Raw genomic sequence first — 22,500 nt, 5'->3', positions numbered from 1 at the left:
AGCGAGCTATGGGAGCCTTACTAGCTTTAATGCTGACATGAAAGCGTTTGACCTCCCCAACTGGTCATGAAGTTAGAGAAATATGGTGCCGTTTAGATCACATTACAATACAGCACTAGGGGCTGTACTATTCGTCCTGTTCCTTAGTGAAGCTACATCTTGTCACCATCCAATCTTGGGATTCTATCTACTTGCTTCAATTAAAACATGGCTTTCCCATGTGAAGTGTTTTCCATATGCAGACTGATGTGCTAGTCTGGTAGCGGTCACCTGATATTTGGACTATAAGAAACAACCACCCTTTGGTTACATATGCAATTTAGCTCTCTTGTAGAAGAAAAAGGGTATCAGCCAAAATACCACGTAGGAATGGAAGTTACCCTGTAAGTCAATGTCCAATCTTTCATGAGCCTTGCAACATGACCAAGGATAAAAGCAAAGCCAGAGCCTTCTCTCCAGACATCCTGTTTCGGAGTGGTTGCCCTTCCTTAGAGTCAAGCAGAGTCTCGCAGGCTGAATGCGGCCCCCTTGAGGCAATGTGGGAGAGTTTCTGTTGTCTTTGAAGAGACAAGCTGAATATGGAGTCTGCTGGTTAATGGTGGTGAAGTTGCAAGGTTTGATAGTGTCAAACACTGATTTAGCGGGTAGCCACCTCTGCTAGGTGGCACTTTGCAGATTAGCTCTCTTGCAGAACAAGAAGACCCTTTCTTCCATAGTTGCATAGCTGTAGGGTTCCATACTCAGCTGGTCTCTAAGAATAATCCGTACTTCCAAGACATTAGGTTGCTTTAATTGTGCTTAAAAATGCCACCATGTTTCCCCTAAAATAAGACAGTGTCTTATATTTTTTCTTATATGCGCTAGGGCTTATTTTCAAGGGATGTATTATATTTTCCCATGAACAACAATCCACATTTATTCTTGAACAAAAAAAATAAACATTTATGCAAATATAATCATCTCCTCACATTCTGGAACATCAACATTTTGTGTTAATCGGATTGATTCAGATGCACATTTTCTTATCTGAAGTGTTTTTCTCATGGTACAGAACCAGGACTATAGTGGTGAGTATATACTATATTTACAATGGTTTAAATTACTTGTTTACTTTTATTATCCTCTATGTACTGGTATGTTTAGCTCCAAAAGAAATCAGACACTCCCTAAAAAAAAAATCGCACTTACCAGACCCTAAACAATTAGTTGGCAAGTGAATGGGCTCTCACATCTGCGTTGCTGCCAGGTTTCCCTGGTGCCTGTAAGCAGCATCACTCATGCGGAGTGATACTGATAAGTCGGATGGAGTGATACTGGTACCCGATCTGTTTGTAAAAGCCGTAGTGCAATGCAGCTGGAAAGGGGACAGACCTGACAGCAAGGCAGATCTCTGTTTGAGAGCCCATCCACCATTGGCACTTGCAAACTGTAATTGTTTGGGGTCTCTGGTGAGTGCGATTTTTTTTTGGAAGGGGGGAGTGTTTGCTTTCTTTGAAGTGCCCTGCTGTATCCTTAACTTTTTTAGCTGCTTGGACAGTTCCTTATGCTTATATTTTAAGCATACTCCAAAAATTCCTACTAGGGCTTATTTTTAGGGAAGGTCTTATTTTTGGGGAAACAGGGTATCTTGATCAAACATTGTTGTGGATAACCACATCATAAGGCTGCTTTACACACAACGATATCGCTAGCGATCTCGTTAGCGATGTGACACGCCCAGATCGTTTTTACGATTTGCCGAGATCGCTCATAGCTCGTTTTGTAGCGGTGACACATACACATCTCACAAACGATGCTACATTGTTCAGCGATATATTGTTTGACCAAGGCGGTCATGTGGATGTTGTTCATCGTTGGCAGGGTGTCAAACGTAGCAATATGTCTTCTGCGTTCCAAACGACGAACAAAATTTTGAAACTGAGCGACGTGTCAACGATAAACTGTTTCCCCCCATTTACGATCGTTCGGAGTCGCACGTAGGTGTCACACACAACGATGTCGCTAACTATGACGGAAGTGCGTCACGAAAACCGTGACCCCAACGACATATCGTCAGATAAATCGTAGCGTGTAAAGCGGCCTTAAGTACCCGTGAGAAGAGACCTATGTGCTCCACATCATATGACCCATGTATATGCCTCCCTTACCACGTACTGCTTATCCCCAGGCAAAAACTTGTTTTGACTTTTACGTACATCGGTTGCAGTGGCCTTGTTGCTTCATTATTTAGTCATTACACCTCTGCTTGTTTCATCTTAGTTTAGTCATTGTTGAAAGTCTTTGTATAGAGGTGTTGAAAAGAGCTCTTCTCGTCAGGATATCAAAAGCGTAGAAGTGCTTGTTTTGTCCTGTACTAACAAGCAGTTTTCACATTGTCTATCTGTACACATATCATGCTGCTGCTAAATTATTCTCTTGGCTATTGAGCTCTATTTTAAGAAACAGAAATGGTTTTCATGAAAGTTATTGTGCCATGGAACAGTATGAAATATAGCCTATTCCCAGGTAAAAGCATTTAATTTAAAGCGTAACCATGATTTTAATTTTTATTTCATAAATCAATAGTACACATGAAAATAAGTAACTTTGTAATATATCTTATCAGACAAAAATTGCTTTTTTCGCCTCAGACGGATCTTTTATTTTCATATTTTTCAATTCCTGGATAAACTCTGTCAACACTGAATACAGATTTTTACATTATTGCGAAAAGAGATGGCAGTGGCTATTGACAACATTCTTTTATAGAAAGGTCAAAACTTCTCCTCCACAGGTCACCTTCCTTCTATATAGAATCTTATAACACTAAATTGCCATCTGCTATGACGATGATATAAAAATCTGTATTTATTGAAGACTGATTTTCAGACCAGAAGGAGAAAGAAGCAAATTTGTCTAATAGGATATATTACAAAGTTTCTGATTTATGAAATAAAAATTAACGTAACGTTCACGCTTTGCATATTATTTTTTCCTAAGCTTACTGATTTTAGAAAATTTCTTTGACAATGTCATGAAAAGGATTTAAGATCTTTTTTTTTTTTTTTTTTTTTAATCGCGATATCCACCTCCGTGAATTCATTTTTTTTTACGCTTCTTAAAGGGGTTCTCCAATAAAGTGATAAAATGGTAAGGCTAGGTTCACATTTCCGTTGTTTTGCATCAGTCACAATCCGCCGCTCTGATAAACAACGCAATGCGTTAGGCGGATTTTGATGTTTCCCATAGACTTATATGAACGGCGGATTGTGACTGATGCCCTTGCGTTGCATACACCACCCGACTGATCAGTCGTGGAACGACTGACCATCGGGCGGCAGGAACGCAGAGTGTAACTTTTTTAGAGCAGTGAAATCCTAAGGATTAGCATGCTCTCTCTCGGCGGCTGAACGATTAGCTGATCGCCCGGCAGCCGCCTTCTGTGAGCGATCAGCTGATCACTCAGCGGCTGGCTTCTGTGAGCGATCAGCTGATCTCCCGGCCGCCGGCTTTTGAGAGTGATCAATGGATCACCCGGCGGCCAGCTAATGAGAGCGATCAGCTGATCGTTCTCTCTCTCACGTTGTACAACGGAATCCGCTTTCTAATTCCAATTCTTGTCATCCATTGTACAACACATCAGTCACAGGCGTCAAGCAACGCATGTGACTGATGCAAAACAACAGAAATGTGAACCTAGCCTAACTGTCACATATTTCAAACAGCACATGTCCTAGTCACGTGTCAGGACAGGTTGCAGTCTATTGAAACCAATCTGGGGAAGTCTATCTAAACTTTCAAGTTGCATCGTAATCACACAGTCAGACAAGGAAGCAAAAGTGTGATGTGAGCAGAAATAAATATTTTACTTGCTGACTGAGCACATAGGGTTTTTCTACACCGTCCGTTCTCTTTGCGCAGTCAGTCTCATGCCCTGCTTTTAAGATTTCCGTGTGACGCATTAGAGCAGGTATACAAATGAGCATAAAGGTGGATGAAACTGGAGAAAACCTCATTGTGCTCTATCAGCGAGAAGATTTATTTTTCCTCATGTCACAGCCCTGCTCCTTAGCTGACTGGGCTAAGAATCCACATTCATTCTTGAACAAAAAAAATGTTTTGGTTTAGTATGTTTACGAAACTGCTTTTCTGTCAATTGAGACACACGTTTTGAGCAGTGTTTCTTGAGACTGTAACCAGTCCTCTCACATGATTAGGATGGGCTGCAGTTTGAAATACGTGACTTGGCCATATTCTCACATTCTTGGGGAACCCCTTTAACCCCTTCAGCCCCCAGCCTGTTTTCACCTTAAAGACCCGGCCATTTTTTGCAATTCTGACCAGTGTCACTTTGACAGGTTATAACTCTGGAACGCTTCAACGGATCCTGGCGATTCTGACATTGTTTTTTCGTGACATATTTTACTTCATGTCAGTGGTAAATTTAGGCCGATATGCTTTGCGTTTATTTGTGAAAATTTCGGAAATTTGGCAAAAATTTAGCAATTTTCAAAATTTGAAATTTTATGCCCATAAATCTGAGAGATATGTCACACAAAATAGTTACTAAAATAACATTTCCCACTTGTCTGCTTTTACACCAGCGCAATTTTTGAAGGAAAAAAAAAAATTTCCGTTAGGAAGTTAGAAGGGTTCAAAGTTCATCAGCAATTTCTCATTTTTCCAACAAAATTTACAAAAAAAAATCTTTTAGGTACCACATCACATTTGGAGTGATTTGAGAAACCTAGGCGACAGAAAATACCCAAAAGTGACCCCATTCTAAAATCTGCACCCCTCACTCTGCTCAAAACCACATCCAAGAAGTTTATTAACCCTTTAGGAGCTTCACAGCAACCAAAGCAATGTAGAAGGAAAAATATTTTACTTTTTTTACACAAAAATATTAATTTAGCCATAAAATTTAGCATTTTCACAAGGGTATCAGGAAAAATGCATCATAAAATGTATTGTGCATTTTCTACTGAGTACGCAGATACCTCATATGTGGTGGAAATCAAATGTTTGGGCACATGACAGGGCTCGGAAGGCAAGGAGCGCCGTTTGAATTTTTGAGTGCAAAATTAGCTGCACTCATTAGCGGACGCCATGTCGGGTTTGAAGACCCCCTGAGGTGCCTAAACAATGGAGCTCCCCCACAAGTGACCCCATTTTGGAAACTAGAGCCCTCATGGAATTTATCTAGCTGATTAGTGAGCACTTTGAACCCCTGTAGGCTTCACAAACGTTTGTAATGTTCAGCCGGGAAAATATATATATATATATTTTTTTTTTTACCCCAAAATTGTTTTTTCAAACAGGTAGCTTTTTTTTCACAAGGGTATCAGGAAAAAATGCACTGTAAAACGTAGTGTGCAATTTTTCCTGAGTACGACGGCACCTCATATGTGGTGGAAATCAATTGTTTGGGCGCATGGCGGGGCTCAGAAGAGAAGGAGCGCCATTTCACAGCAAAATTGGTTGGAATTATTAGCGGACGCCATGTTGCGTTTGGAGACCCCCCTGAGGTGCCTAAACAATGGAGCTCCACCACATGTGACCGCATTTTGGAAACTAGACCGCCCCCCCCCCCAAAATATACAAAAAAATTAGTTTGGCGAAATAAAAAATACGGACGTCAGTAAAAAAAAAAAATAAAAAAAAATATGAGCGCCTGCCACTAAGACCAGTGCCAAACGTGAGAGCAATGCACGAGTCTCGCATCGCATCATCCGCTCCAGTCTGGAAGCGAGCAACTTAGCTGGATAATGCGATGCGAGAGGGCGCGGCGGCGGATGGAGGGGCAGCAGATGAGAAAGGGCGCAGCGGATGGAGGAGAGGCAGAGGATGGGAAAGGGCGCAGCGGATGCAGGAGCGGCAGAGGATGGGAAAGGGCGCAGCGAATGGAGGAGCGGCGGATGGAGGATGGAAAAGGGCGCAGAGGATGGGAAAGGGCGCAGCAAATGGAGGAGCGGCAGAGGGTGGGAAATGGCACAGCGGATGGAGGATGGGGAAATGGCGCAGCGGATGGAGGAGCGGCGGAGGATGGGGGGTGAGATTGGGGATAGCTACCTTACAGGATGGATCTAGGCAGCAGGATCACTGCAGATGAAGGAGGCAACAGATTGAGGAGGGTGAGAGGGGGCAGTAGATGAAGAGGATGGGAGAGAGCAGGCAGCAGATCGGGGAGGGGGGCAGAGTCTGATGGGAGAGAGCGATGGCACATGAGGGGGGGAGTCAGCAGGGGAGGCAGCACATGGAGGGGGGCATCACATGGAGGAGGGGGGGAGGCTGCACATGGAGGAGGAGGGGCAGCTTGCAGCACATGGAGGAGGGGGGGAGGCAGCACATGGAGGAGGAGGGGGAGGTGTAGTGGCGGATGGAGAAGGGACAGCCGATTGAGGAGGCGGCGGCCGATCGGGGCAGCGGCGGCTAAAAAAGGTGGGTGCGACGGCGGCGGGGACAGCGGCGTGGCTGGCGGTGGCGGCGGGGACAGCGGCGTGGCTGGCGGCGATCGGGGACAGCGGCGGGGTGATCGGGTACAGTGGCGTGGCTAGCAGTGGCGGGGACAGCGGCGGTGATAGTGCGGTTACAGCGGCATGGCTGGCGGGGACAGCGGTGTGGCTGGCGGTGGTGATCGGGGACAGCGGCGGGGTGATCGGGTACAGCGGCGTGGCTGGCGGTGGTGGGGACAGCGGTGGTGACAGTAGCCATGACAGCGGCGTGGCTGGCGGTGATGGCGGGGACAGCGGCGGCGATCGGGGACAGCGGCGGGGTGAGCGGCGTGGCTGGCGGGGGTGATCGGGGACAGCGGCGGGGCGATCGGGGGCAGCGGTGGATCGGGGGGCTATAACTTACCGATGGGCGACCGCTTTCCTCAGCTTTCAGGGACGGACACAGGTCACCGGCACCAGATCCACAGTGATTGGAGAGATCGATCGGTCACAAGACCGGTCTCTCCAATCAGAGCTGGGGGCGGGTGAAGCACCGATTACCCAGCTCCAGCCAATGATCAGAGCTACAGCTGCTCTGATCAGGGCTGGATTTCATTGTTCCAGCCATTTTCAATGGCTGGAACACTACAGTGACTGTAATTGGCTGAGCGGCGTTAATCAGCTAATCACAGCCTCTGTAGGTTCGGGGAGGAGGCACCACCCCTCCTGAGGTCAGGTAGAGGTCCCCTCCTTCCCGAATCTACTATTTGATTACACCGATCGCACTCACGGGGATTACTGGGTACGTCATGGGTCGTTTAGCACCATGTCACCATGACGTACCCAGTACGTCAAGGGTCGTTAAGGGGTTAACACTAGAAGTCCCAGAGAGGGGTCATTTAACATTTCTACCTTTTGTAACCCAGAGACGGGTCGAATGACCTGAACGATTTTAGCTAACGTCCTATAATCGCCGTCTTTTGTTCTGTAATTAAGGCCATTACTGTCGCACCACAGGAGGTTGTTGTTTTCCATTGAGTTTAGTCATTTAGTTTCTAGTTCGTTCTATTCAGTTTATTGTATGTCATTTGACCCTCTTTCGGGACTTCAGGGGGAGCTCGAAATTTCAGGGACTTCTAGTGTGAAATGTACAGTTAAGCAACTTTCTAGATAGTCTTCATTAGAAATGTTCTAATGTTTTTTTCTGCAGTGTTAGGTCCTTTATCTATCTAGTTGATGCTGCACCTGGTTTTGATTGCTCTTGTTGCTTTTCCTCCCATATCTCAATGTAAAGCTGGTTTATCACACCTGATATTCCCTACCTCAGTATGGCTTGAAATGTCCGGGTAGACTGTGTATCCCCTTTGCGCCTATGAGGCTTATGGGTACAGGTCAGTAGATCTGTCCAGACATATGAGGCCATACTTTGATGATGAATGTTGGGTGGGAAACTGAACTTGGAGATTGCAGGGAGGTAGGTGGGTAGGGGTTGTAGACAGATCACCCGTATAGAGACGAGACAAGGTATCTGCAGCGGAGACCATTTTTTGGTCTCATTGTACAACTCAAAGGTCGGCGTACAATTGAAGTGGTTGTGTGTGTGTGTGTGTATAATATATATATATATATATATATACCATGTTCCAAATTATTATGCAAATGATATTTTTCTCTGATTTTGCTAAATGGTCAGTGCAAATGACAGTCAGTCTAATAAAAGTAATCACCCGTTCGAGTATACATCGAATTTTATTGAAGAAACCTCCCAATGATAACAGTATAATCTTCAAAATTTAAAAAAACCTCAAAATGCACTGTTCCAAATTATTAGGCACGGTAGTGTTTCTAAACATTTTATGTTTTAAAGAACTGAAAATGCTTATTATTGGAATTTGCAGCATTAGAAGGTCACATTCACTGAATTAAAAAGCTATTTAAATCCAAAACAACCTAACAGGCCAAGTTACATGTTAACATAGGAACCCTTCTTTGATATCACCTTCACAATTCTTGCATCCATTTAATATAGCCTCCTAGAGCTGCTGTTTTGATGTGAACTGCCTCCCACCCTCATAGATATTTTGCTTGATGATACTCCAAAGGTTCTCTATAGGGTTGAGATCAGGGGGAAGATGGTGGCTACACCATGAGTTTATGTCCTTTTATGCCCATAGAAGCCAATGACAGAGGTATTCTTTGCAGCATGAGATGGGGCATTGGCATGCATGAAGATGATTTTGCTTCTGAAGGCACGTTTCTGCTTTTTGTACCATGGAAGAAAGTAGTCAGTCAGAAACTTTATATACTTTGCAGAGGTCATTTTCATACCTTCAGGAACCCTAAAGAGGCCTACCAGATGTCTCCTCATGATTTCGGCCCAAAACATGACTCCTCCACCTCCTTGCTGACGTTGCAGCCTTGTTAGGACTTGGTGGCCAATCCTCAACCATCGACTACTCCATCCATCTGGACCATCCAGGGTTGCTCGACACTCATCAGTAAACAAGAATGTTTTAAAATTAGTCTTCATGTATGTCTGGGCCCACTGCAATCGTTTCTGCTTGTGAGCACTGGTTAAGGGTGGCCGAATAGTAGCTTTATGCACCATAGCAAGCCTTTGAAGAATCCTACACCTTGAGGTTCAAGGGACTCCAGAGGCACCAGCAGCTTCAAATATCTGTTTGCTGGTTTGTAATGGCTTTCTAGCAGCCGCTCTCTTAGGCTACTTTCACACATCCGGTTTGAGCAGTGCGGCTCAATCCGGCTGTGAAAACTATGCAACGGATGCGGCGAAAACACCGCATCCTTTGCATAAGTTTTTACATGCGGCCCGTCCGTTTTTTTCCGGTTGCGGCATGCTACTGAGCATGCGCAGTGGAAAAAAACGCATGCGGCGAGCGGATGCGTTTTTTTTTCCGCATAGCGCCGCATCCGGCCTCCATAGGACCGCATTGAAAAATGCGCCGCAGCGGCCGGATGCGGCACGATGCGGTGTTTTTTGCCGGAGCAAAAAACGTTGCAGGGAACGTTCGATCCGGCCGCGGCATCGGCTAAATCTGCCACATGCGGCAAAAACCGGACCGAACACAAGCCCCTGCGGCACAATACGGCACTAATGTAAGTCTATGCAAAAAAAAAACGCAACCGGCGTTACAAAAGCCGGTTGCGGTTTTTCTGCAGAACGCCGTATTGTGCTGCAGAGCAAAAATCCGGATGTGTGAAAGCAGCCTTAATCCAATGGACTTGCCTGACAGAAACCTTCCTCATTCTGCCTTTTATCAGCATGAACACGTATGTGCTCTGAATCAGCCACAAATCTCTTCACAGTACGATGATCACGCTTAAGTTTTCGTGAAATATCTAATGTTTTCATCCCTTGTCCAAGGCATTGCACTATTTGATGCTTTTCAGCAGCAGAGAGATCCTTTTTCTTTCCCATGTTACTTGAAAACTGTGGCCTGCTTAATATTGTGGAACATCCATTTTTCCTTTTATTGGGCTCACCTGGCAAACTAATTATCACAGGTATCTCAGATTGATTTCAGTGATCCAAAGAACCCTGAGACACAATACCATCAATGAGCTTCATTGAAAAAGAAAAAAAAAATAATCGCTATGACACTTAAATGCAATTTGCATAATCATTTGGAACATGGGGTGTGTGTGTGTATGTGTGTGTGTGTGTGTTTCTGTATCTCTATCTATCTTTATCTAATGAGTGGGGGGTTCCATTTCAGGAATACAAAGAGGGTCTTTTTTTCACCCTTGTAACAGATTCATTCTCCTGGTTGATAGTTATTTTTCTTATATGACTTGGAGAGTCACTCCTTCTTCAAGAGAGGAATCTGAAACTTGGATTAGGCTGCAAACTGCATATCAGAGGGTCTGAAATTAATTTTAGGAAAGAATATTGCAGAATGAAACCTAAAGTGCGAGTCCCGTCTTCAAGATCCTATATAGTAGGTGTAAAAATATTAGCAAATACTTCCAATTAGAAATGTAGTATAGTTCTCTTAATTGGCTATGTCACTTACCTCATGTGCAGGGCATTACAGTTTGGGTATCCATGGTTACGTTCACACATATACTGACAGTTCGTCCTCGCTCCCACTTGGGTATAAACACTGCGAGTGAAATGCGTGGAAAAAAAAACACATTGCACTCGCACCATGTAATTCAATGAGGCAGTGTTCATCTGCTATTACAGTATTATCAGCTGTAATCGGGCTGAGGAAAATTCACATGCTGCGTATGGGCACGAATATCAGACAAGTCTCACCAATGCACTATGGGTGCGAGGAAAAAAAATCCTGACTGCACATGGATCGTCCATATGCTGTCCAATTATTTATTTTTTTTCCTTACACACATCTCAATGGCAAAAATACTAATATAAAGATAGAGATTTAAAGATATTAGATAGAATAGCTATCCTGTAGATAATGTCGCAGACCCACCTATATATTATAAATGTGCACCATTTATTGGCTTTCATTTGGCACTAAAGGGTTTTTAGGCTTAACTAAATAAATAAGTTAAAAAAAATCACGTGGGATTACCTCCTTATTTTTTGATAACCAGCAAAGGTAAAGCAGACAGCTGCAGGCTGGGAAGGTCCATGGTAATTGGGCTCTAGCCTAAAAATGCCAGCCATCAGCCACCCTAAAATCGGCACATCTCATTAGATGCATCACTTTGGCTCTTCCCGACTGCCCTGGTGCAGTGGCCATCGTGGTAATGGTAGGTTGAGGTTGATGTCAGCTGTGTATTGTCAGCTGGCATTAAGCCCCGGTGTTAGTATTGTATAGGCATTACATGCCCTCATTACTAATGCAGATTTCTTTATTATTTCTGACAAATAGCAAGAATTTACATTAAAGTATTTAGAATTTAAAAGATGTTAAAAATGCATTGCATACGGATGCTAAGCGAGACAAACTGCCATACCACTCACATTACATACACAATAACATACTGATGACACTCGGCCCACTTCTCTGGATGAGTATAGGAGCAATTATTTAGAAGCTAGTGGGAGCAAGGGGTTAGTTGGCTGTGACCATTGTTACCGACTATACTACAATGCCCTGTACATGAAGTAAGTGATATTGCTAATTAGGAGAACTACACTACATTTCTAATTGAAGGTATTTCCTAATATTATTATTACACCTACTATATCTTGAGATGGGATTGTGGACATGGAAATATTCCTTTTAAAGCAATTTTATTAAGTAAAGGTAACAAGTAACATATGTAACGGTCATTTTTCCCTTGTCAGCATTGTTCACATGAAGCAAAAGCCAAAAAATCTGTCCAATGTAAAGAACGCCGTGGACATTTCCCCCAAGTACTGTTGTTTTTGCGTTCTTTTACTCCGTTACTTTTTTTTAAATTATTTTGCTTAGAGAAAGCCAACATCTGAAAGTTCAGTATGCTGAATCCACAGCCAATGATTGTAAGTATTGGCTGGCCGATGTCTGGGAACTACCAGTGTAAAAGCAAGAAACCCCTTTAAAAGAATCTAACATTATAAACATTTCATTGTGGTGTTAAAACAGCCCTGACTTGTCTTCTCCGTCTTTGAAGACCTCCTGTAGTATCTAGTACTCTGGTAGAGTGAATCACACAGAGGCTTGATCAGATCTGGGGAGGCCAAGTCAGCACCTCAAACTTTAATGTTTCTTTAGCCATTTGTAAACAGATATTGCCGTGTAGCAGGGTACATTAACCTCCTGAAAGAAGCCATTGCCAATAGCTAACACCTTGAAAAGGGAATATTTCATCTGTTGGCACTATATAAAAAAAAAAATCGAAAAAACAAAAAAACCCCTTGATACCAAAATGTAGAGTGTGAACAACCCTTAAGGGAGGGACATCTCCACAATTGTCACTGATAACACCTCCCCTGTCAAATGTCTGTTCATTTCCTCAGAACTCTAGAAATGAAAACCTGTTCAATATAAAATGGTTGCCGCAAATTTTTTGTCTTTTGTCAATGACCTAAAAACAGTCGGCGCTGGGAAAGTCCAGTATCCTGCCACTCCCTTAGTAGACAAGATAGCTTGTATGATAGCACTAAAGATTTTCCACTGATAATTATTAGTAGCGAAGCCTACCCAGGTCAGCAGGTTACTTCTGGCACACAAAGAACATTATAACGTTACAGCATGAGCGGAAAATTAAACAAGCCTGCCAGAAGAGATAACGAATCTAGCAAGATGGGCAATAAAACCCCTGCAAATGGGGGCACAAACATAATAGTAATGATAAAACTGGCACTTTGAGTAGTACTGTGGACTTTATAGGGACTATTTTATAGATTAAACATCCGTGAAAAACACGTGTAGGAGACTCATTCATTTATAAAATATCAAATTTTTATTATATTTCAAAAAGATAAAATTCATTTTCCATATAATATACAGATGAGGTAAGGTGGATTCTTTACACACCCACCCACCAAGGAACTGCCCAAATTTAACCCATCATGATCCCTAGCAAAAAGGTATAAATAGCCAGTGCAATATATAAGGGAGACACCATGTGGTCAAACACTCAAGTCACCAAACAGCAGTTTGCAGACTTACCCATGGTGAGGGCCAATCGATGGTGGTTCAGAGGTGGGTAGGTGAGTATCCTTCAACCCGGACGCGCGTGTCGCCAAAGCTTCATCAGCGGGGTGCAGGCGCCTGTACTAGTATAGTACTAGGTATTCGGTATGAATAACCTGAATATTTAGTATTCGACCATCACTAGTTGTGATGGCTAAGCACAAACGTCCCTGAGGGGTTGGGTTCTTTTACGTAGTCATTTGACCGTTGCAACCAGTGGTCTGTTGAGACAGGAACCATCATCTGCTCACTTCTGGTGCCATAGGATGGCCAGAATCCATGCCCTCAGTCAGGAATAGATGTAGACCAGACAAATACTTTACAGACCACCTGGTACCAGGACACGTCTGCCTTCATTTAGTTTCATAAGTTTAATTTGCCCTTATTAATGGTAAACTTGAGGTTGAAATGTTCTAGACATTTAAGGTGCAGATAAAAGAACTTGTGCCCTTCCTTATGTGAGCGGCCATCAGAACACATTTCTGCAGCCTTGTTTAGTAGGGGTCGTATTTTAGCCCCCGGAGCCACAGTTCACTCTACTTGTTCAGCTGTATTGATATTGTACAGAATGCAGCCCATCTTACTGACAAATTGTTTTTCAGCCATTATATATTTCTGTCATCTCTTTAGATACTTTTTATTATTTGGTTTTGTTGTTCCGAATATAACTTAAAACATTAACAGTTTTTACCATGGTGTTATCCGATCATAAAAGCAGTGCTCTAATTATATGCTTGACAATAGTGATGTGTTGCCTTCTCATTCTTTTTTGTGACATGCCCATTGGCAAGACATTCAACAGCTGCGCGTTATTTATAATTATCTCCCATATGTTTGGTAGTCTTTCCATCCACGAACAATGTAATAATGAGAAAGGATCAAGGGCAACTGGGGAAGCCCTTCTTGGTTTTAATTATTTTGCATTTGTAAACATTGGCAAAGGCAGGTGTCTGCCGTACTGTTTTGGGCCTCATGCCATATGATTGATCATTTAGCTAGTAGGTGTTGCATTGTAGCCAGTTTGTGGAACTCACGAAGGTTTTAAAGTCTGTATGACTGGATAACAAATGGCTACTATATCTATGTTCCCATCAGGTTTAGGAGGTTTGCAAAATATATACATATACGATATGAAGGCGTCTTCTGGCTATTTTTTTTTGCCTTAATATACAACGTTTACAGTGGGGTGCCACAACCTATCTCATCCATAGATCTGTAAATTAGTCTCCCGGTACCTACCTGCACGCAACCTCAGACCCTCACAAGATCTCCTTCTCTACTCCCCTCTTATCTCCTCTTCCCACAATCACATACAGTATTTCTCCCGTGCCTCCCGCATATTCTGGAACTCTCTACCCAAACATATCAGACGCTCACCTACCATGGAAACCTTTAAAAGGAACCTGAAGACCCACCTCTTCTGACAAGCCTACAACCTGCAGTAACCCTCAGTCCACTATACCACTGCATGACCAGCTCGACCCTCACCTACCGTATCCTCACCCCTTCCCTGTAGACTGTGAGCCCTCGCGGGCAGGGTCCTCTCTCCTCCTTTTACCAGTCTGTGCCATGTATTGTTCATAATTATTGTACTTTTTATTATGTGTACTCCTTTTCACATGTAAAGCACTATGGAATAAATGGTGCTATAAAAATAATACTGCTAAAACAAGAAGGAAAACAAGCTATACTTTCCCCAGGGATCTGTTCCCACGCCAGTGCTGCTGCAGCTCCCGAGGTCTCCTCAAGACCAGAAGCATTGACTTCACGACCACCAGTCTCCTCACCCTACAGAGACTGTGTTTGTAGCAATGCTAAAGATGGGAGCAGCTTCGTGGGTAAAGTGCAGCACCATTTATTTCATGACCATGGCTCATCATTGTCAATTTTGTAAAACATTTGTTAAAACCCCTTTATCTTGCTGGAATTAAGGAATAATGTAATATTCATATGTTTATTATCTCTGCTGATTCTGTCTAACATTTTGTACATAATAATGTACTAGGACTGGATAGCTAAATATTTACATATCTGTGTGGGGTTCGACCTCTGGGACCCCTTCCCATCTTGAAACCAGACTCCAAAATGTACTACTTCTCTCCATTTTGTTTTTGTTTTTTTTCTCCACAGGACTGCCAGAAATGGTAGAGTTCAGCACTTGACTATCCCCTGTAGTCCCATAGTCAAAATGAGTCAATGGAGCTTTGTTTTTGATGAGGCAATCCATAGCCTTATTAATGAGCGGTTATTACTTTTAAATGTCAGGACTAATCATTTAATGCAAGTCCGTCTCCTGTTCTGTAGCCCCGACTTTACTTCCATTTAATGTATATGCAGCAATAGGATTACTCTACATTTATCATTATTAAATCTCATTTGCCCATTCAGATATATTATACAGATGGTGCTGTGATATTATACAGTAAAGCTCAGTTTTTAATCTCCTACATAGTTTGGTGTCATCAGCAAAGACTGACACTTTGCTCTCAATCCCATCCACAAGGTTATTAATAGAGATTGACTTTATCCCATTTAGAGAGTGTAACATTTACAATGACCATTTTCTGTTTTTAACCCGTTTTTTACCTGTGTTCTTATATGGTCTCCTAGTTCCTTCTTCTGGAGCTTCAGTATAAAGGCCCCGTCACACTAAGCAACATCGCTAGCAACATCGCTGCTAACGAATAACTTTTGTGACGTTGCTAGCGATGTTGCTGTGTGTGACATCCAGCAACAACCTGGCCCCTGCTGTGAGGTCGTTGGTTGTTGCTGAATGTCCTGGGCCATTTTTTAGTTGTTGCTGTCCCGCTGTGAAGCACAGATCGCTGTGTGTGACAGCGAGACAGCAACAACTAAATGTGCAGGCAGCAGGAGCCGGCTTCTGCGGAGGCTGGTAACCACAGTAAACATCGGGTAACCAAGAAGCCCTGTCCTTGGTTACCCGATATTCACCTTTGTTACCAGCCTCCGCCGCTCTCACTGTCAGTGCCGGCTCCTGCTCTGTGCACATGTAGCTGCAGGACACATCGGGTTAATTAACCTGATGTGTGCTGTTGCTAGGAGAGCAGGGAGCCAGTGCTAAGCAGTGTGCGCTGCTCCCTGCTCTGTGCACATTTAGCTGCAGCACACATCGGGTAATTAACCCGATGTGTGCTGTACTAGGAGAGCAGGGAGCCAGCGCTCAGTGTGCGCTGCTCCCTGTTCTCTGCACGTGTAGCTGCGTGAGCTGGTAACCAAGGTAAATATCGGGTTGGTTACCCGATATTTACCTTAGTTACCAAGCGCAGCATCTTCCACGCGGCGCTGGGGGCTGGTCACTGGTTGCTGGTGAGCTCACCAGCAACTCGTGTAGCCACGCTCCAGCGATCCCTGCCAGGTCAGGTTGCTGGTGGGATCGCTGGAGCGTCGCAGTGTGACATCTCATCAGCAACCTCCTAGCAACTTACCAGCGATCCCTATCGTTGTTGGGATCGCTGGTAAGTTGTTTAGTGTGACTGGACCTTAAGGCTGTTGTGTGGTACACTATCAAATGCCTTTTATAAAGTCCAGATAAAATCACCATGGCAGCAACATAGCCAACTTCCAGATTTGCACTTACCTCCTCATAGAAACCCAGTATGTTATTTTTCATGAATGGTGGTCCGTGTTCTGTCCCCACTTAAAGGCGATGGAAGGTGCGTAGTTGTGAGAGGTTGTGAGAATCTTACCTTCGTTTTTCCTATAGGTGAGGCAGACAGGACCAGAGCGCTCCAGAGTGAAACATGCACATGCTGAGATGAAACAATGGTGGTTTATTTTCTCCAAAGGTTAGGACATGCAGAGTGCAGTAATCCAAGTACTTGGCATTGTAATTCTCCAATGATGTTTGTCTCTGAAGCTACTATGTGGTCAGAAGACTTTGCTTCAGCCGCTCCAATAAGGGATGTGTTTCTTACAAAACTCTGGCTGGAATGAACATACCAGGATGTGATGCAAGAGGGTCATCAGACACTCCCATGGGCTGGACAAAAGAAACAGAGGAGCTGAAAGGTCTGACCAGTAGATGGCAGCAGAGACAAGCATGAAGAACATTAAATAACAGTTTTAACTAAGACAAATAGAAACAGCACAGTCAGTTATATAATTCTCTCCAATATATTTTTTTCAAGTCATCTCTTCTTAAAGGAAACCTGTCCAATTTTTTTTTTTTTTTAAAAAACTGCCCCCAATGTATTTGAATTGATGTTTCAGTCATGGGAGGAGCTTTTGCTGGGGTCAGTCACTGTCAGTCAAATGCAGGCATGATTCTTTTCTGAACTCAGTCATGCCCCCCCACATTGTGATTGATTACACCACAGGTTCTTCAACATCACTTCTCTGTTGAGCACTGCCCATTACGGTCACATTATCATGACATCAGCCCAGGTCCTGCACAACCACTTCTCTTCTGATTACCACAGTCCTTCAACATCAGTTCTTTGCTGAGCTCTGCTCATTATGGTCACATGATCGTGACATCCGCACAGGTCCTTCACCATCACTTCTTGGAGAAATGGTGGTGAAGGACCTGTGCTGATGTCACGATCATGTGACTGTAATAGGCGGAGAGCAGCAGAGAAGTGATGTTGAAGGACTGTGGTATATGTAATCAATTACAATGTCGGGGGCGTAACTAAGTTCAAGAGAGAATCACGCCTGAATTTGAGTGTCCGTGACTGATTTCAGCAAAAGCTCCCCCCATGACTGAAATCTAAGGTATTTACTGCATTCACCTTCGCACTTAAAATCTTTTTTTTTTTTTTTTTAAGAGAAGTACATGGATTTTTTTTTTAAACATGTTAGGGATGCACATTAAAACACATTGAGGGATGTTTAATATCCAAAAACGACATGACCGGTTCCCTTTAAATGTGATTTACTTTCCTCACGTAGATGATAAAAAAACCTCCTAAAACTGTTACACGTTTAGTATCTACGTACTTGTCCTGACCAGGCAAATCATACTGCCCAGTCAGTTTTACAGTATGGTGAACATGGGAAATTAAAAAGCAATTATGGAATTGCACTTTTTGTTTACAATTTCAATGCACTTGGATTTTTTTCCCCCATTTTTCAGTACAATATGGGGCAGAATAAATGGTGTCATTCGAAAGTGCAACTAGTCCCTCAAAAAACAGGCTCTCATCCGGCTATATTGCCAAAAAATAAAAACGTTATAGCTCTAGGAAGAAGGGGAGGAAAAAAACGGAAAATCGCCTGTGTGTGAAGGGGTTAATAATGTCACGGCTCACGTAGAAACACTTGTTCTCTAGTCTATTTAAGGGCTCTTTACAAAGAGAAAAGAATCCGAGACTCTCGGAGCAGTCAACCTCCTGTAAATGAGGACGTGTGAAGAACATGGCTCCAGCATTTATTCTCTGCAATTATTCTGCTATGAAGAAAACACATTGAAGCTGTGTCTTGTAACCGCTGCTGATAAATAGCGAATTGTTTGCACTTAGTCTGCTCCAGGGTTTAGTGACATCCAGAGAAATGTCTCATCATTGTTGGAGGCATAGAATGACCATTCATTTTTACAAGTGGCTGATTTCTATCTCTTGAGAAATGACTTCCTTTCCAGCTTTTTTTTTTTCTCTTCATTGCCTGCAAGCGTTTTACACCATATGTTTTCTGTATTTCTATTTAGCTAATACATTTAAAATACAACTTCTGATTTTGTATCTTTATGGCCTTACTCACATATGTTATTTTAACAGACAGCACAGATACAACGGTATCGGTAACTGTGTGCTGTTGATTTTTTTTTCTTTTTGCTAAAGCATTTGGATTTGTGAGGTTGGTCCGTAAATCAAAACAGATGAATATTTAATCCGCAAAAAAAAATAAAAATCTGACACTTCAAAAGTGCCACAGACTATATTATGTCTTTTTACTGAAGGCTAAAAAAACGTACATAAGGAAGACTGCAAAGATGGATGTTTGACTGACTGTAGCCTAAGTGTTCCCCCTGCTGGTGTTAACTATCCTGAACCCCACTGATCAGCTGACTGAAGGGGAATACTTGCATCCCTAATTTTGCCATTTTATTGCTTCATAGTAGAAAACCAAAGGGTAAAATAGAGGTGATGTGTAGAGTATATTCTCCTGTTGTCTAGTTATGCAGAGGTGAGGACTGGTGATGAGTGAGCACTACCATGCTCTGGTGCCAGAAACGAGCAGCTTGGACGGGCTCAACTCGTTTACCGAGTATAATGGAAGTCAATGGAGAACTTGAGCATTTTTCCGGAAAATTGAACCCATCCGGGCTGCTCGTTTCGAGTACTGAGCACCTGAGCATGGTAGTGCTTGCTCATCACTAGTCAGGACCAACACTAAGACGCAACCTCTCTCACCCGTAGATCCAACCAAGAGTCTACTTACTGGCAAGTACAGGAAGAAAAGAAACCGGAGTTGAAGGAGCGCTGTCAGTAAAAATAACCAGATAGTTACAAAAAATTGTATCCTTGATTATAAAACTCTTATAAAAATATATTAAATGATCTATTAGAACCTGTATACCAGGGCTGTGGAGTCGGTATAAAATGCACCGACTCCGACTCTTAAAATATATAATAAATTGGGGACAGTAGTGCAATGCAGAATGTGCTGAATATTTTTTCATAGGAATTTGGGAAAGTTATGAAATATCCTATAAATGGCTGTTCTATTCCTGATCTAAGGTTACATTCACACACAGCGTTTTTGCTGCGTTTTTTTGAGGATAAGTTTGTCATCGGCAAAAGCAGATCAGCTTTTTAAAAAACCGCATCACCTGAAAGGTTTTTGAGCTCATAAATAATGCTTTCAATAGCAAAAGCAGATTAGAAAAACACCACACAAACTGACATGCTCATTCTTTGTGAGGATCTGTTTTTGAGCACAAAAACTGATCCTCACAAAATGATGCGTCTGAATGTCCTATCTTGAAACCCATTGCCTTTGCTGGGATGCCCAGAGTCACTGCATTTCACTCAATTATTTGGCCATCAATGTTCGATATTTTTGTGACAAGAAAGAAATTGTTACCAAGACACTGGCAGTAAAAGATACTAAAGCTCACACCAGTCAGTTTCTCCAGGCCTTAGTGGAAAAAGTTCTGCAAGATTACAAACTCAAAAAAGAACAGGTTCTTGCTATTGTAGCGGACAATGCTTCAAACATAAGTACAATTAAACTGATGAATGAGAGTAATGAACAACATGTAGAAGAAAATTTAGGATTTAGTATGTGAGAGATAGAAGGCCACAGTGCTGTTCATGTAACTGAGGAACAAACAGATATTACAACGGAACAACAGCAAAATGATACTTTAAGATTAGATGATCTTGTTGAAGCTGCTTCAAAACACTTTCTTATTCATCACATGCGCTGTGTTGTGCACACACTGCAGCTGGCAATATGAGATAGTCTTCAAGAGGGACCCCGATTTCACACATCCGGCTTTTGGCCGGTTTGGCGGATGCGGCACACTCCAGTACACTGCATACAGTACAGTGGCTGCGCGACAAACGCCGGTCACATGCTGTCATGTGACCCAGAAGTTGCGACGTTGCCACTGTACTGTATCTTACTGTACTGGCATGCGCCGCATCCGCCAAACCGGCGAAAAGCCGGATGTGTGAAACTGGGCGGACATGCTGGAAATCTCATTGTAAAAGTGAGGAAATTGGTTATTGCCGCTAGAACCCCTAAAATTGATTCCATCTTGAAGAGACGTGCTGGGAAAGGGGCAATTGTTGATCAAGCCACTCGGTGAGGCAGCACTTATTTAATGACTGAGCGATTGCTTGAACTAAAATAATTTCTTATAGATATAGTGAATCCTCAGGTAACCTTAAATGAAGGTCAATGGACACACAGGTGGCTGAATTGAAGGAATTGTTTAATCACCCATTTACTGTGACTAAAAAATTACAAGCTGAGGATTTAACTCCTGGCATTTTCATAAGGGAGTGCAAGAACTTGCTATTTTGCCTATCCCAAAGAGGAGGTTTAATCGCAGATAGCATTTCTGCTTCAGTGAAACGGAGAGAGACACAGTTATTGGAAAATAAAATTCTTCTGGCAGCTGTTTGTGGACCTAAGTCATCGTATACTGCTTGATGATCAACAGCTTACTAAAGGAAAAGAAGCTCTGACTGAGGTAGCAGTTAGGATGAGCGGCTACAGGACTGCCAGGCGCAAGAGGATTTGGGGCCTGACCGTGCTACTGCTGCCAAATCTTCATCCTCATCAAATGAGGAGTTTAACTTTGACAAGTATTTAGATGACATGGAGCAGGCAAAGCGTTGCCGCAAGGAAAAAGATTTCACTCTGTCTCCTATAGCAGCAGATTGAGCATATTTCAGCAAACTTTTTTACTTTCTCTCAAAGAAATAGAAAAATTCAACCATTCATCAAAACTGACTGTGCATGAGGCAATTCCTTCATACACGGAAATTGTTAGAGATATTGCCCATGTGGTTACGGCTTTGCCTCCAACCCAAGTCACTGTAGAGAGGTTGTTCCCTAGCCTTAAAATTATTAGGTTAGATTTGAGGTGATCTGTGAAGGAGGATCTGATGGAGGCAATTGTTCCATTTCTTAGAACAAATTCATAGACTGCACAAATGTTATTAGTTGTTGAAAACTGTTTTTTGCCACTTACATAGTGTATTACATAGTGTTATATGTAACATTATGTAATACACTAGGTAAGTGGCAAAAACAGTTTTCAACAAAAACATACTAAATAATATTTAGTATATTGCTTATATTTAAGTGAAAAATGTATTGTAGTACAATGGGAATATCAGACATTTTAATCATTTTTATGATACAATAATCAAGATATTTATGGTAGAACAGAAAATATATCAGAATACAACTTTAGAACACAAACTGTAATAAATTGTAAATGTTATACAATATGTAAATATATATAATATATATATAAATATATATATATATATATATATATATATATATATATATATATACACACACAATATACACACAAGATATATATGTAATCTACTGTATATTATATAGTATTACATATTTACAATTTATTACAGTTTTTTGTGTTCTAAAGTTGTATTCCAATAAATGTTTTATGTTCTATCTAAATATCTTGATTATTGTTTCATAAAAATGATTAAATGTCTGATCACATACACATGTTCATGTATTACAATAAATTTTTTACTTAACTATAAGCAATATATGTAGGAGTCGGAGTCGGTGCAAGAGAAATTGAGGAGTCAGAGTCTGAGTCGAAGGTTTGGCTTACCGACTCCACAGCCCTGGGTATATTGCACCTTGCCCCCTACTTGCTTTTACTGCCTTTCTGTTGCCCTTTGAAGCCAGAGCTGTCGATCAAAGGATAGGAGAGGGTGGAGATGAAGAAAAACAAGCAGGTAGGAAAGGGTATTTAAATGTTAGGTCCCGCCATGATGCACGAGCGCCTGTACTGA

The 22,500-nt window shown here is 42.3% G+C and overlaps 1 protein-coding gene across 1 annotated transcript in view; it reads left to right on the top strand.

Annotated features, from left to right (window-relative positions):
• The window catches only part of VTA1 (vesicle trafficking 1), a 264,360-nt gene that overhangs the window by 85,784 nt on the left and 156,076 nt on the right, over nucleotides 1-22,500 (top strand). The gene's annotated exons all lie outside the window — the stretch shown is intronic.

This window comes from Anomaloglossus baeobatrachus, chromosome 3, assembly GCF_048569485.1.
Source record: "Anomaloglossus baeobatrachus isolate aAnoBae1 chromosome 3, aAnoBae1.hap1, whole genome shotgun sequence".
Lineage (NCBI taxonomy): Eukaryota > Metazoa > Chordata > Amphibia > Anura > Aromobatidae > Anomaloglossus > Anomaloglossus baeobatrachus.
Note: the sequence above shows the minus strand (reverse complement) of the source record. Positions and strands in the feature narration are given on the sequence as shown.